The 13,716-nt window shown below is 44.8% G+C and overlaps 1 protein-coding gene across 1 annotated transcript in view; it reads right to left on the reverse strand.

The window, feature by feature from the left end:
- Positions 1-13,716, reverse strand: part of STK39 (serine/threonine kinase 39) — a 273,509-nt gene that overhangs the window by 185,992 nt on the left and 73,801 nt on the right. The gene's annotated exons all lie outside the window — the stretch shown is intronic.

Raw genomic sequence — 13,716 nt, forward strand, 5'->3', positions numbered from 1 at the left:
CAAGACTCTATTGGCTAAACTGAAATGTACTTCTCAACACCTAGGAACACTGTCAGGGCTGCCAGCATCCGGCCCGCCGGAGACGCACAGGTTTCCTTCAATGTTGTACCACCAACGCTGGATGATGTGGTCAGTTCAAGAAGCTGAAAACACTCTGCTAAAGGGTGTGATAATTGGGTAAGCATTGCAGTTAGAAGGAAACAGTACTGGAAGCCTGTTAGCTTCCAAACACATGACGAATTATGGCCAGGTATGGCTACCTTGTTCTTCCTCAAGAGCCTGTGGGGAAAGAGATTTTGACTAGAGTACTATGATCAGAAGTGCCTTTTAGGAAAGCTATTCTGGATGGAACAAGGAATCTGGTCCGTAGTTGGACGAGGCACGCCTCTGATTCCGTGACTGCGAAAGCCGTGCCTTTCCCTGCTCTGTGTTTTCGTTTTCTTACAGAGAGAATCTGGGGGAAAGGGCATCTAGGAATTACCAGCAAACTGAAGATGACACCCTTAGTTCTGAGTGTAGTATATTTAACATATTTCTTAAGGTATAATTAAACCTAGTCTCTTCTACCAGGTTTTCTGTTTGTTGGGTTTTTGTTTTCATATTAAATTGGAACAACTGCTCACTCTCTTGGAGCCTTGCCATCCTCAGGGTGTCATCAGACCTCCAGGCAAGAAGAGTCTGAGTGGGAACGGGCGGGGGGCGGGGTGCTGCCTCTTGTGCCTGCTGGGAATCCCTGCAAACCGAGGCAGGGGAGAGCGCGGAGTGGAGGGCAAGCATCGAGGCCCCCGGTGGATGCCATACCTCTCCTGGGTACCTGTGCTATGTTCAGCAGAACTCAGTAGACCCAGGGCAAGAAACAGAGCCCAGAGCCCAGGGGACCAAGTCAGAACATGACAACGTCTAGGACGGCAGCTGCCAACACTCACTGGGCTCATTTCCTTCTGAAATAATGCTACTTCGCTCATAGGAAGTTTTCTCACAATTCTAATAGTGATATTCCATTGTACCACGAATGTGAGCGTAACTAGCAAGAGGCCAAAGAGTGATGCCTTGGTGTGGGATGTGTGGCCAGTGCAGAGGCATACACAGGGTCCCGACCCTTCCTAGGGAAGCTGCAGTCACCCATCCCGGAAACTCAAACGAAGAGGAGAGGCGGAGACGGGAGAATATGGGGTACGAAGGACCTGAGGGGGTCCTCTGGAATCTAATGGGCCTGCGTGCGATCCCAATTACACTCCCTGCTAGTTTACGTAGCTTATCTGAACAACAGTTTAACGTGCTATAAAATGGGGAGCAGAGAATATAGATTTTAGGTTCTCAGTAATACTGTAGTGCATACTATTTGTTGCGTACGTAATGCCATACTGTTTTAACTGAAGTGATCTAGGCGAGCAAGGAGCTTGGTTCCTCCCACCAGCGAATGGTCTGAGGGTCTGCCCTAGTCCAGGCCCATGAGATCCAAGGGAACTATGGTGCAGGCTTTTGTAGGGAAATTTTTCACCTCAATATAAGAACCACCTTATAAGGCTCTCTGTTCCCCTCTCATCTGCCTGTTTGGGACACTGTCATGTGAGGGTGTGATGCTGGGAGCAAGAACCGCCCATGGGGACATGAGCTGCCTGACATTACTGGGGTGCAGGACAGGAAGTAGGAAAGAGCCCATGACCTCTGTGGCATCCATGGGCTTCTGCACCAACCCTAGTGACGAATGTCTGAGACGTCTGTCATGTGAGATAATTAAATGTCCGCATTGCTTAATCTCCCGCCAGTCGACCACTCTGGTATTTGTACCCAAAGGCTTCTTAGCTGTTACAGCCCCGTCCTTCCCAGTCCAGCCATGTTTGTTCATACTCCCTGACTGCTACGGGTTAAGCATTGCATCAGGGGCCAAAGTGGTTGCAATCCCCAAAAGGACTTGGTTAAAAAAAAATCAGCAAGAAAACAATTTAGCACACTGTGCAATTTTGGAATTTTAAACAGCTCCAGTATTAAGTGTGGCTTTTAATGCCCGGGGCACAAATCAAAACAAATAAATGCACAGACGTCCCAAGGCGTAAAACACGCACTGCAAGAAGATTCTATTTCACTTCTTTGCCAATTGTTTCTGTTCGGGGCTGCACTTAGATGTTTCAGAAACAGAAGAATATAATTGTAGGAAAATAGGAGAGAAAAGCATCTTCAACATTCTGGCCTTGACCCTTGCCAGTTAAAATGGGGTCCCCAGACCAAAGTCACCAGTGTCACCTGGGAGTGGTGAAGAGATGCAGAATCTCAGGTCCCACCCTGGTCCCACTGAATCAGAATCTGCATTGTAGCAAGATCCCAGCTGATCTGATGCTCACGCTGGAGGCGCACAGCTCGGGAACACTGCCTTCCTTCCAGGGCTATGGACTGACTCAGTATGACTGGGAGCCCTCAACGTACAGCCAGTCCACAGCTTCCCTCCTTCACCCCTGAGATGGAGAGAACCATGGGAGTGGAAAGAAAGTAGCAGGGAAAATCGCTCAGCACACACTCATGTATCTTATGACACAGTAAGAACAAGGGCAATACAGTAGTCCTCCCTTACCCTACATTTCACTTTCCACGGCTTCAGTTACCTGTGGTCAACCACAGTCCAAAAATATTAAATGGAAAATTCCAGAAATAAAATTCCTGGCGGGAAAAAGCCGTAAGTTTTAAATTCCATACTGAGTAGTGTGACAAAATCTCTTGCTATCCTACTGTGTCCCATCCCAGATGTGAATTATCCCTTGTCTCACATACGCACCCTGTACATGCCACCCACTCGTCAGTCACGTAGGAGCCATCTCAGTTATCAGACCGACCGTCCCTGTATCGCAGTGCTGGTGATTTGAGTAACACTTATTTTACTTAATAACGGCCCTGCAGTACAAGAGTAGTTTAAACTTTATCATAGGTCTGTATGTGCAGGAGAAAACATATGTCGGGTCTGGTACTATCCATGGTTTCAGGCATCCACTGGGGCTGTTGGAACATACTGCCCACGGATAAGAGGGGACAACTATACTAAAAGGAACAATCATATCCTACGCAGAACTGTCTGACTCAGGGACACAAGCAGGACAAACAAATGCACACACATGGCACACCTCTATGGGAATACTCAGATTTGTGCAAAACCTTTTTTTAATACATGAAAAAAATTTAAAATCATAATATTATTAACAGTCCATTAGTAACAGCTGCTCACTGGAGGGGCTGGGGCTCAGAGGAGACAAGCAGCAGGTAAGTATCGTTCTCAGCGCAGATGTTTGTAACACGAACGCTTTCCCTCCCGCTCATGAGAGCCTCCGAAATGCAACTGTGTGCAGGTGGTGTCAGTACATTATTAAAGCGGTAACACTGAATCTGAAGCAAGTCAGTAATAATTATGTAGGCACCTGATCTACAATTAGTAATCAATTACTCACACACCACTTCACTATGGATTGGGAAACACCACCTGGCCTGCCAGGAGGGAGGGGCTCTAAGAGGGACCGGACAGAACCGATAAAGAGTTTTCTGAAACCCTCGTTCTTCACCCAATCTCCTTCCCTCCCATTATACTCCTGGTTTTCAACTGCATTTATTCCGTCTTGCAAGCAAATGGTGCTCAATGACCTGGTCTCGTTCTATATAGGCTGTAGCCCCCACCAACCCAAGGCATGGTGTCCAAGGCATTTCACTGTCAGAAAATACAATCTACCCTGTTTCCAGAGTTTGGGGCCTAGAGAGTCACTTCTCAGCTGCTCTAGTCAAATCCATATTTCCCATCTATGAATGACAGAGAGGAAGTCCTGACCTTCTTTGAAACATCAAAGAATGACAATTTTATAGCCTTTCCTGACAGCAAAAGAAGAAAAGAAATCAGAAGACATAGCCTTATTGTTCCCTGAAGGTAGAGTTTCACCTTTCAAAATAAAAGTCACACAAAGAAACAAACGTTCCCATGACTGGCATCTCATCTGGGCAGGCTCTTGAAATTGCCATCAACTGGTATCCTTCAAATGTGTTGTATTTTTACTCATAAGGGAGAAGGAACACTTGCTTGCACTTTGTACATGGAATCAACATCAATTTACGAGGGCATAGACAAATGATAAGAAAAATTCAAAAGGGACGATTCTTGGTAAAAATGCCAAGGCTATATAAGCTGTGTCTCTCCCCAATTCCTCAACCTTCTCCCAATCAAGACAACAGAAGCTTAAAGGGGACAAAGGGATAGAAAAAACATGGTGGGTGATGTCAATTTACACTTGGCTCATGGTTCAGCTGACTAATACAGATCATTAGACACAGTGTGAAGGAGAGCATTAGCTGAAGGTAAAAGCAAACTGCAGATAATCTGCCCACATATGTAAGAGCCACAGGACCCTTCCCGAGAGCAGGTGAATTTCTAGTGAGACTGCAGCCAGACGCCACACCTGGTGGGGCAGAAGGGAGGAGGGCCATAAAGGATGGAGCAGTAAACCCAGGCCAGCTGTGCTGCAGGTGCCAGGCAAGGGCTGGCTTTGTCAAGCCCAATGACAGGCATGACCAAGAACTCACTAGTGGTCAACTTTCTATCAAGCACGATAATTACAGTGCATTAAGGAAAACCGCAGATAATCTCTAAATCAAAAATCCATTATTCCCTGGCTCCCAGTGGGAGGCAGGAGGATATTTTTTAAGATGCTCTGGTAAAAGTAGCCACAGGACAAACACTCAGCCTCCTCTCCCCTCCTTGCCCTCCTCTGATTTGAATGCTTTCAGTTGGGAACTAAGGCTAATGAAGGGGACATTCAGAACATTTTGATGCGACACAGGTCCTTGGAGAAAGTCCTGTCAACCTTCTTTATTTTATACGTAAAAAAAACTGAACCCCTGGGCGGCTGAACTGTCAAAAAGTATACGGCGAAGAGGCAAGAGGGCAGGGGGCTTGGGGAGCAGGGGGCAGGCAAAGTCAAGGTCTGACAGTGATACCAGGGGATCTGAGAGTGATCGCTTTTACAGTCATCAGAATGACCTTAAATAAGTCCCCGATCGCCCAGCAGCCCTCAGTCACCTCATCTATCAGACCTACTCAGCTGAACTGATAGAGTTGCTATAAAAGGAGAGCACTAGGTAAGCATATTAAGCATATTACATAGGTATTTTCATTTCCCAAGCCAGAAGCATGCCCTGGAGTCAATGGGGGCTCCTGGATGGCCATATCCGCAAAGACAGGCATAAGTAACTTAGATCAAATATTAATAAGTCTAAATGTCCAATGCAATATTCATATATCTGCAGGTGGCCTTTTCCATACAAATTTCCACTAACTATTAGAAGCTTCCAATAAACCAGAATAACCCATCTGTACACTTTTAAAGAGATCATCCCTATGGGAGATGATTAAAATAGCACAATTCCAGTTGCCACAAGTATTTAAAGCAACAATTTACATCATTTCCACATTGTTTTTCAAAGGACTCAAGGGGGCTTCAAAGAATCTTCAAAGAATCTGGAGTTTTTTAAATCTGTGATAAAGAAAACTTTACATCTACAGTAAAACTCCTAACCCTGAAAAGTCACTAAAATATGAGGATCACCCATTAAACTCTGGTGCTCAGTATTCTTTTAATCTGAATTTACTACACAGTCATATATTCAGAAATTCTTTTAACAACTGTTTATGGAGCTCTTTGCTAAGTGTCATTTCCGGTTCAAAACACTGGGACTACAGAACAGAAGCCCCTGCCTTTGTGGAGAGGAACTGTAAACTGGGGCGGGGGTGGGGTGAAGCGGTAAATACAGATAATAAACAAAAGTATGAAGCATAATGTTCAGCAATGGTTTTCAGACTTCAGTGGGCACCAGAATCACTGGAGGGCTCTTAAAAATACAGATTGTTGGGCCCTACCTCCAGTTTCTGATTCAGCAGATCTGGGGGTGGAAAAGCACAAGAGTTTGCAATTATCAAGTTTCCCAGGTGATGGGTGACGCTGCTGGTCTAGAATCACGCCTTGAGAACCACTCATAGATCAGCAGACAGGGAGGAGGGGTAGGGGAGCTGCAGTTGACCACAGGGTGGCCACGGAAGCCTCACTGCTGTGATGTTGGAGGCAAGAATCTGAAGGGGGAACTGGGAAGAGTATTCCAGATAGGAGCAGCAGCCAAGGCAAGGGTCCTGGGGCAAAAGCAGGCTCAGCAAGGAGGCCAGTTTGACTGGAGTGGAGAAAGAAAGACAGGAAAGCAGGACATGAGGTCAAGAAGATAATGAAGCCCCAAAACTTGTAAGGCCCAGTCGGCCACCATTAGGACTTTTGACTCTGCTCTGAGATGGAGAAACATTAGAGGGTTTTGAGTAAAGGCACGAGACAAGTCTTTAACTTAGTTTAACAGCATCGTTCTGGGTGCCAGGAGTCAGCACGGAAGGGAAGAGCAAGAAGAAGAGCACCACTCAGGAGGTGACCGAATTAACCCAGGCAAGAGCTGATGGTGGATGGGACCAGGATGACAGCAGGGGAGGTGGGGAGACATGGTTAACAACAGGACTCGCTGACAAACTGGACAGGACATAAGGTGTGAGAGAAAGAGACGCATCGAGGAAGAGCAAATGTCTGGTCTGTTCAACAGAAGGACGGAGCTGTTATTAGAAGTGGGGAAGACTGCGAGAAGGGCAATTTGCTGGGGATCTGGGGCTACAGAGTTCTCCTATATGGCTGGGATACACTCTGTAGACGAGAAGGAAAACTCAAGAACTCAAGAACACCATTTCACAGGTGATACAGAGCCAGCAAAGAACTTGGCAGAGGGCACAAAGTTAGTGACCCAGGGGGCTGGATAATCCTTGGCTACTGGTCCCAAGTACACACTATAAAATCAAGTATTAAACCATATTCCATAGAGTATAAATACTTGTGAACTGTTTAAATTTCTTAAAAAATCTCTAATCTACTTATGACATATGCAGTAACTTGTGTTATTAGTCAAAAACAGCTATTCCTAAATCATTCACAGCTACAATACCTAGGACTACCTACCAAACTAGATCCAACGTGGCTACCAGATTCCTCAAGTGTAGGCATTGTTAGCCACTTACAAATTTTTGAGATTTAATTCTACAGCTAACTGTTTAATGCCTGTTTCACCTGAACCGTAAGCTCCAAGAGAGTAGACATGTGTCTCCACTGCTTACCACCGTATCAGCTCAGACGACTGTGCTGAGAACATGGTAAACACTCAGGAAAAATCTGTCAGCTGACCACTCAAGGATGGATGAACCCACACACCTAATGTTCACCTGTTCCTCACAGAAGGACCGTTTTTTATTTTAACAAATGGAGGTTCTGGGAAACAGAAAAAAAATTAAATTAAAAAAAAGAAAAGATCCAGCAGAGAACTGACTTGAATTGCTCTGCTTGCAGTCTAAAAATCCTTGTTTTTCCCAGACTTGAACAGCTTATGATAATAGATGAATAATTTAATTTAAAAATGACACAGAAGGCCCTTTAAGGCAGGACAGAAGAAACGAAGGGGGGAGGGAGGAAGCAGGGAAGAACGACTAAAGCCATCTGCCTCATGTCCTCCCAGACACTCTTCCTTGAAGCGCAGCCCTGTCCCCTACGCTGCTCGCTAAACATGCACAGCTGAGGAGAACTTCCAGCAGGAAAGCAAGCAAAGCGATTCTCCCCCCTGGGGTTCACCCAGTAAGGCTCCCTAAAGTTGTTACTCAAGCAACTGCCGGCAGCTGTTCCAGGGATGGGAAGCTGCTTAAAATCTCCCCCAGTATTTCTCACCGATGGTGTACAGATGGAATGGAAAACCAAGTTTCCAGAACTGACTGCATTCTCCGTGCCTGCTAGAGGCTTCACAGATGTTATCATTTAACAACATCCCCAAACTCAGGGACCACATTAATTTGCTGACCTTATTTACTTACCCCCCCCCCAAAAAAAGAATATATGAGAATTTTGGCAAGTTTGTTTAACCGTAATTCACACAATTATAAACTTCCTTGAACTCAAACCATATATTGTATGGTTCACTATAAAGCACATTATGCCCCCAAAGGTTTGACTGTGAGCTTGTCCTCTGCTGTCTGAGTGCACCCAATGTCTCCTAACTCATGCTCTGCTTCACTCTCCCGTAGCATTATTAATTATTTCTTGGTCATTTAGCTAAGGCAGAGCTTGCCTAAAATCAGAGCTGAAAAATGGTCATTAAAAAACTATTTTCAGCCTTAAAACTCTGTATTAGTATACATACCTATCTGAAATATTTTTGCCTCCCTCCCTGTTAAGCTGATCCATTCGGACCTGTGTGAGCTCTCAGCTGGGACTGGCATGCGCACAGCACCCTCTACCACCGTCAGGCCCAGGCGCAGGCGCAGCCTGACGAGATGGGGTGTCCGGCACGCCTGCCGTTCAGACCACACCAACCAAAAGTATGGCAGCACCTGCCAGGTGACAGGCACTCCTGGGAGGTGTCGAGATGAACACCATGTACCGTCTACCACTGGTTAGTATTTGGCCTGGAGGGAAAAGGGGGACACGCATACCCAAGTTCACTAACCTGCGTCACAGGCCATCTAGTTGGAGTGTGTAAAGGAGTGTACTTCAAGTCACCAAGGTAAGGGCTAGACATAGTGAGGGTGGGGCCAGTAGAGACAGGGTGAGAAACGGTTTCTCAAGGAAAGAACGCTCCAAATTGAGTCATGAAAGAGAAGTGAATCAGGTAAAGAAGGAGGATCACAAAGGAGTGAAGCAGAAAGCACGGGGCGGGGAGCACACGGGGCAGGGAAATGGGAGAAACAGGCGGGGGCTTCTTGTGCCATGTAGGGGAGCTGGCGCTTTATTCCATCAGCAACAGTTTTTAACTTGATGCCAGGGAACTATCTGGTCAGGCTGGCACTGTAGATTTTTTCACTCTGGCCATATTAGGGAAATCAAAGGGGTAAAGGAGGAGGAAGGAAGAAATGATCCAGCAGGTGCGATGGGGTGCCTACAGCCAGGGCTCCCTCGCTGCCTCCTCCTGATATTACAACAGCCTAAATAACTAAGGGGCACCATCCCCATTTTAATACAAAAGCAATGCAATCAAACTAATTCTAAACTGGAATGGGTGTTAACTCCTTCAACCCTCTAGCATTTTCCCTTTGCACAGATGTGGAAACTGAGGTGCAAAGAGGTTAAATATCTTGGTTACAGGGTTAGACGTTCAACAGCCAGGATGTGAACCACAGCAGTCTCACAGCAGAGCCCACACACTCCTAAAGACGATGACATCCTCACTTCCTGAGCGGGATGCCTCAGGAGCTTTCCCAGTTTTCTGACACTAGGATTCAAGGAGCCCACATTGCCTGCTGGAAGCAGCAGCCTGTCTTCCTTACAACACGTGAAATACTTTCTTTTTTCTCTCCATCAAAGTGCACTTTACTGAAGGCAAAGAACACAGAAGGACAAAAAAAGAAGCTCACAGCGATGGGCATAAAAGCTCTACGTTACACATCACCCTCTGACACTGGAAGCAAGTTAAGTCTAGCTGCCTGTTTTCCTGGCAGAAGTTTTAGTCACAGGGTTTTCAGTTGTTCGAGATGCAGACTGCAGCTGAACATGTATTCAAAGGCTGACTAAGGATATGTCTCCCTTCCAGAAAATCAAGATGCTACCCAAAGTCATAACCAATGTGCCTTAGGCAGTAAAACGCCTGGTGCTTAAGTTTGACCTGATGGCCTCAGATACATTGAGAGAGACACGATGATAATGTTCCAGAGTTCTGGCTGCCTTAACTCAGAACCAGATCTGATTTCTGGTAGGAAAACTGGGGATGGGAAATTCAGATTTACACATATACACACAGACGCACACCTAGAAAAGCAAAAGTAAGTAAAAAATGAGCATGAGGTCTACCTTATATAATGTAATAATATGCTTCTAAAAAGTTCTTTAGAAAAGAAATGTGAAATCAGCATTTTCGTAGTATATTAAGAGTGATCACTATTTAAAAGACTCTTAAGACAAATATACGTACAGTGACCATCCCAAAGGTACCTGTTTTATATGAATTTCTGTTTGCTTAGAATACCATCTCTCATTAATTCCGGACAAACTGGCTTAGTCACTTGCCAGACAAAGCACTAAGCTCTTCCTGACAATATGACAGAGCATGAAACTGGGAAATAAAATGCAAGACCGTGGGAAGAGCATGACTTTCAAAGAGCCACTCTTTCTCTCGTATATTACAGCAAAAGCAACTACACTTACCAAGGCATCCTGACCAGGTTTATTATCAGTAAGTCATACATACAGGCTGCCCAAGCACAGAAGAAATAATAAGAAGTAAAGCATTTTCTCTTAAACCCTGAGGAGACAGTCCTTGGGTTTTCATTCATTACATCAAACCTGATGTTTCCAGGCTAAGAGGAGTGTGGTGCCACCACGGAGCTTAATTCTGCACCAAGTGGAACCTCAGACGACGGCTTCCCCTAAAACCTCCCCAACGATGCTGTGTGTCTCAACTTGAAAAATGGGGAAAAGGTGCTGACTATGTTTCCTGAAAATCCCCAAATAAAATCCATTTATGTAGATTTTTCCGGAAAAAATCCGGAAATGTAGAAGAGTGAGTGATTGCTCTTGGTCTTCCACCCAAAACGGAGATCATCTCAACCCAGATTTGGGAGTCTCTCCTCCTGGAAATCCCACAGATGTGGAGTCCCAGGCTCTGGAGCCAGACTGCCCGTAGCTGAAGCCTGACTCCAGCATTTATTCCACGTGTGACTTGGGCTCCTCCCTCCCCCTTGCAGAACCTCAGCCTCTCGTCTATAAAATGGGTATAAGAACAGCACGTTCCCCATGGGCCTGTGGTGAGGACGGAATGAGTCACAAAGTGTCAGCACAGAGAACCTGGCCGAGCACAAAGGAAGCACTTAATACACATTACTGTAGTTCCTGATTTTATATCCAGTCAAAAAAAGTATATATTATGTCCACAAATTTGCACTATTGGAAATAGAACCAAGTATATTAGCCTTATTCTCACTTGTTGGCTGCATAACTGGGTGGGAGTTTTTTGTGCTTTGAACCAGGCCCCTTAATTTTCCCCTTCTTAACAAGTTCTGAGAAAAGGAATATGTGTATTTACAGTAGAGGGAGTGTTTTTTTAAAAATAAAAATTCTGTTTTCTATTAGATTAACAAAAATACTCTTTTTAAAAACAATGCTCATAATAATACTCTCAAGATAAGCAAACACCGCATTCAAAGTAATAAATGCAAACTTCTCCCCTGCTTAACTTTTATTTCAAAATACAAGGCCTAAAGAGCATAAAGATGTAGGAAGAGGGCACAAACAGCCTGAGTGAAAGAAATGGGCTATTTGTTCACATACAATAGGCAGCAACAAAAGGAGCCGGCCGAGCTCTGCTGTTGCTGGGAGTCTCCACTTTCAGCTCCGCCACCAGACACAGATGCCAGCAACAGACTTATGACTCTGGGTCCAGTTTTTGTTCCATGACCAACCGCCTGCCCAAGTCGTCAAACTCCTATCAAACGGGGAGAGCAGCAACACCTACCTGTTCCAAGGAAACATTCCAAATGCTTTGAAAGCAATAATTCTTATCTTACAGTTAAAACAAAAACAAAAAAAATTAATTCTAAATACTTTAGGAATTCAATGTTCTGCTCAGGTCAGAGGATATGGAGAAAATTAAAGGTGAATTCTTGAAAGTTACAGCTCCAAGGATGCAGAGACTACAATAAAAGTGCCTGTTAACCCATCAAGGTGCATCTGGGAATGGCAATTCCAGTTGTTTTCTTTATTACACATGCCTGAGGTCACAGGCACAAAAAGAGTACCAAGGAAAGCCCAGAGTGGCTGTACACAAAGTCCTTACTACAGTGCCAGGCACTGTTCTGGGCACTTCACTTCGACCCATTTAATCCTCACAACAACCCAGGTGGTGGCCTTCCACACGTGGCCCTTCAGAACCCAGCAGCCCCCACAGAACAAATGTGTCCTGGGTTACACCCAACACCACCACCCACTGTGAAGAAAAGTCCCAAAGGCCCAACAGGGAGAGAAAGGTCAGGAAACTTAACCTCAGGGGATCCTAACTGAGAAAAAGAAGACAATGTGCTCCCAAAGACCCAGAGAAGGCCCTCAGGTCATTAATCTACGAGAATAATGGGATGAGGGGACTGTCAGGGTACCTCGTGGCAGAATAAGGCAGGGGTTGACCCACCTCCAGGTTTCAAAGGCAGTTCACTGCTATTTTGATCATCTTAGTGAGAAATGACCATTTCATCACAAAACAGAGAAAGTCAGTTACACTTCCTTATCAGCTTAGAGCAAGATTAATAAGCTGACTTCTAAGTTTTCATAATTAGTAAGCATTACCTTTTTATAACTCATAAAGCCCCTCAGAGTTAAACCTTTTACAAAACAAATTTGAGGCACCTATGATGTCCAGGCAGTGCAAGCGAGAGTCAGTGAGACCTTGTTGGTTGTAATGACAGCAATGACAGGAGTGACAGTAGTAACAGTACTAGATGCAAATACCAGCAGCAGCAGCAGCGCAACTGCTGTGGCTATGCACTGCATGCCTGTTACATGCACGCTAGCCACCGGGAAAGTCACAGAATATAAAAAGCTTCATTTGATATCATACACACACACACACACACACACACACACACACACACATACACACACACACGAAAGAAAGAAATGATAAGGTGGTTACATCTGTATTCCCCTTTAAGGAAAGTGAGTCTTAAGGAGGTTAGGTAACTTGACCAAGGTCACACAGAGCTTTAGGAATTTTAGCCAAGCCTAATGACCCCAGAGATTGAATTCTTAGGGGCTACTCTGGTGCTGGATGGTTTGAAGCTTTTGTCTGCAGTTTTTTTCAGGTGTTCCTTGTTTGGCTTAAGTTTTTTTTTTTCCAAACTGCCCCTAGCTTGTGGAATAAGAGCCACTCTTTCAAATGCGGACAAGATACACATACATAAGGCACTAACTTGGATGCCTCCAGAACAAAACTCAGCATTAATAATACGTCACCAAAGCAGAGAAGGAGAAGACAGATAAATCAAGAAGGGCCAAAAACTGGTAATTAGTAGAGCCAGGTGATGGGTACAAGAAGGTTCTTCCAATTTTCTCGCCACTTTGGGCTATGCTTGAAAATTTTCATAATAAGAGGTTTGAAAATGGCTTTGACTATTGAGAGTTCATGAAGTTTACTGAGTCATTTACTTTCATTTGTTTTACTAAGCCAGACTTTACATGATTTAAAATCGAAATGTTGTAGAAGTTCTACACTAAACATAGGGCTGCAAGCAATAAATCAAAGAGATGACTCAACGCTTATCCTTGTGCTGGGTTTTTGTCTGTTTTCTGTTGAAACTCTGGCATTTTCAGTAATAACCCCAAACCCTCAGATTTGTCTGGAAATAAGACTGGGACCAAGGACTGTGATCAACTTTGGTCTAATAACAAAATTCATGTGAAGAGCCTAATCCTACACTAAAAAATAGGACTCTTTCACTCCAACTCAAAAAGAAGCAGATTAGGCTGATTCAACATTTGGGGCCAACGTCAACATTCTTCAAGAACAGATTCTCACCAAGCACGCTGCCAGTAATTCTTAACGCCCAGGGCCCGAAGGCTGAGCACCCTTCCATTACAGGGACAGTCCATTACACGGAAGGACTGTTCAGCCAAAAGTTCCAAAAGCACAGAGAGCTAAGAGGAT

This window comes from Pteronotus mesoamericanus, unplaced genomic scaffold (genome assembly GCF_021234165.1).
Source record: "Pteronotus mesoamericanus isolate MK-2021 breed Mesoamerican mustached bat unplaced genomic scaffold, CSHL_Meso_final scaffold_651, whole genome shotgun sequence".
NCBI classification, from domain to species: domain Eukaryota; kingdom Metazoa; phylum Chordata; class Mammalia; order Chiroptera; family Mormoopidae; genus Pteronotus; species Pteronotus mesoamericanus.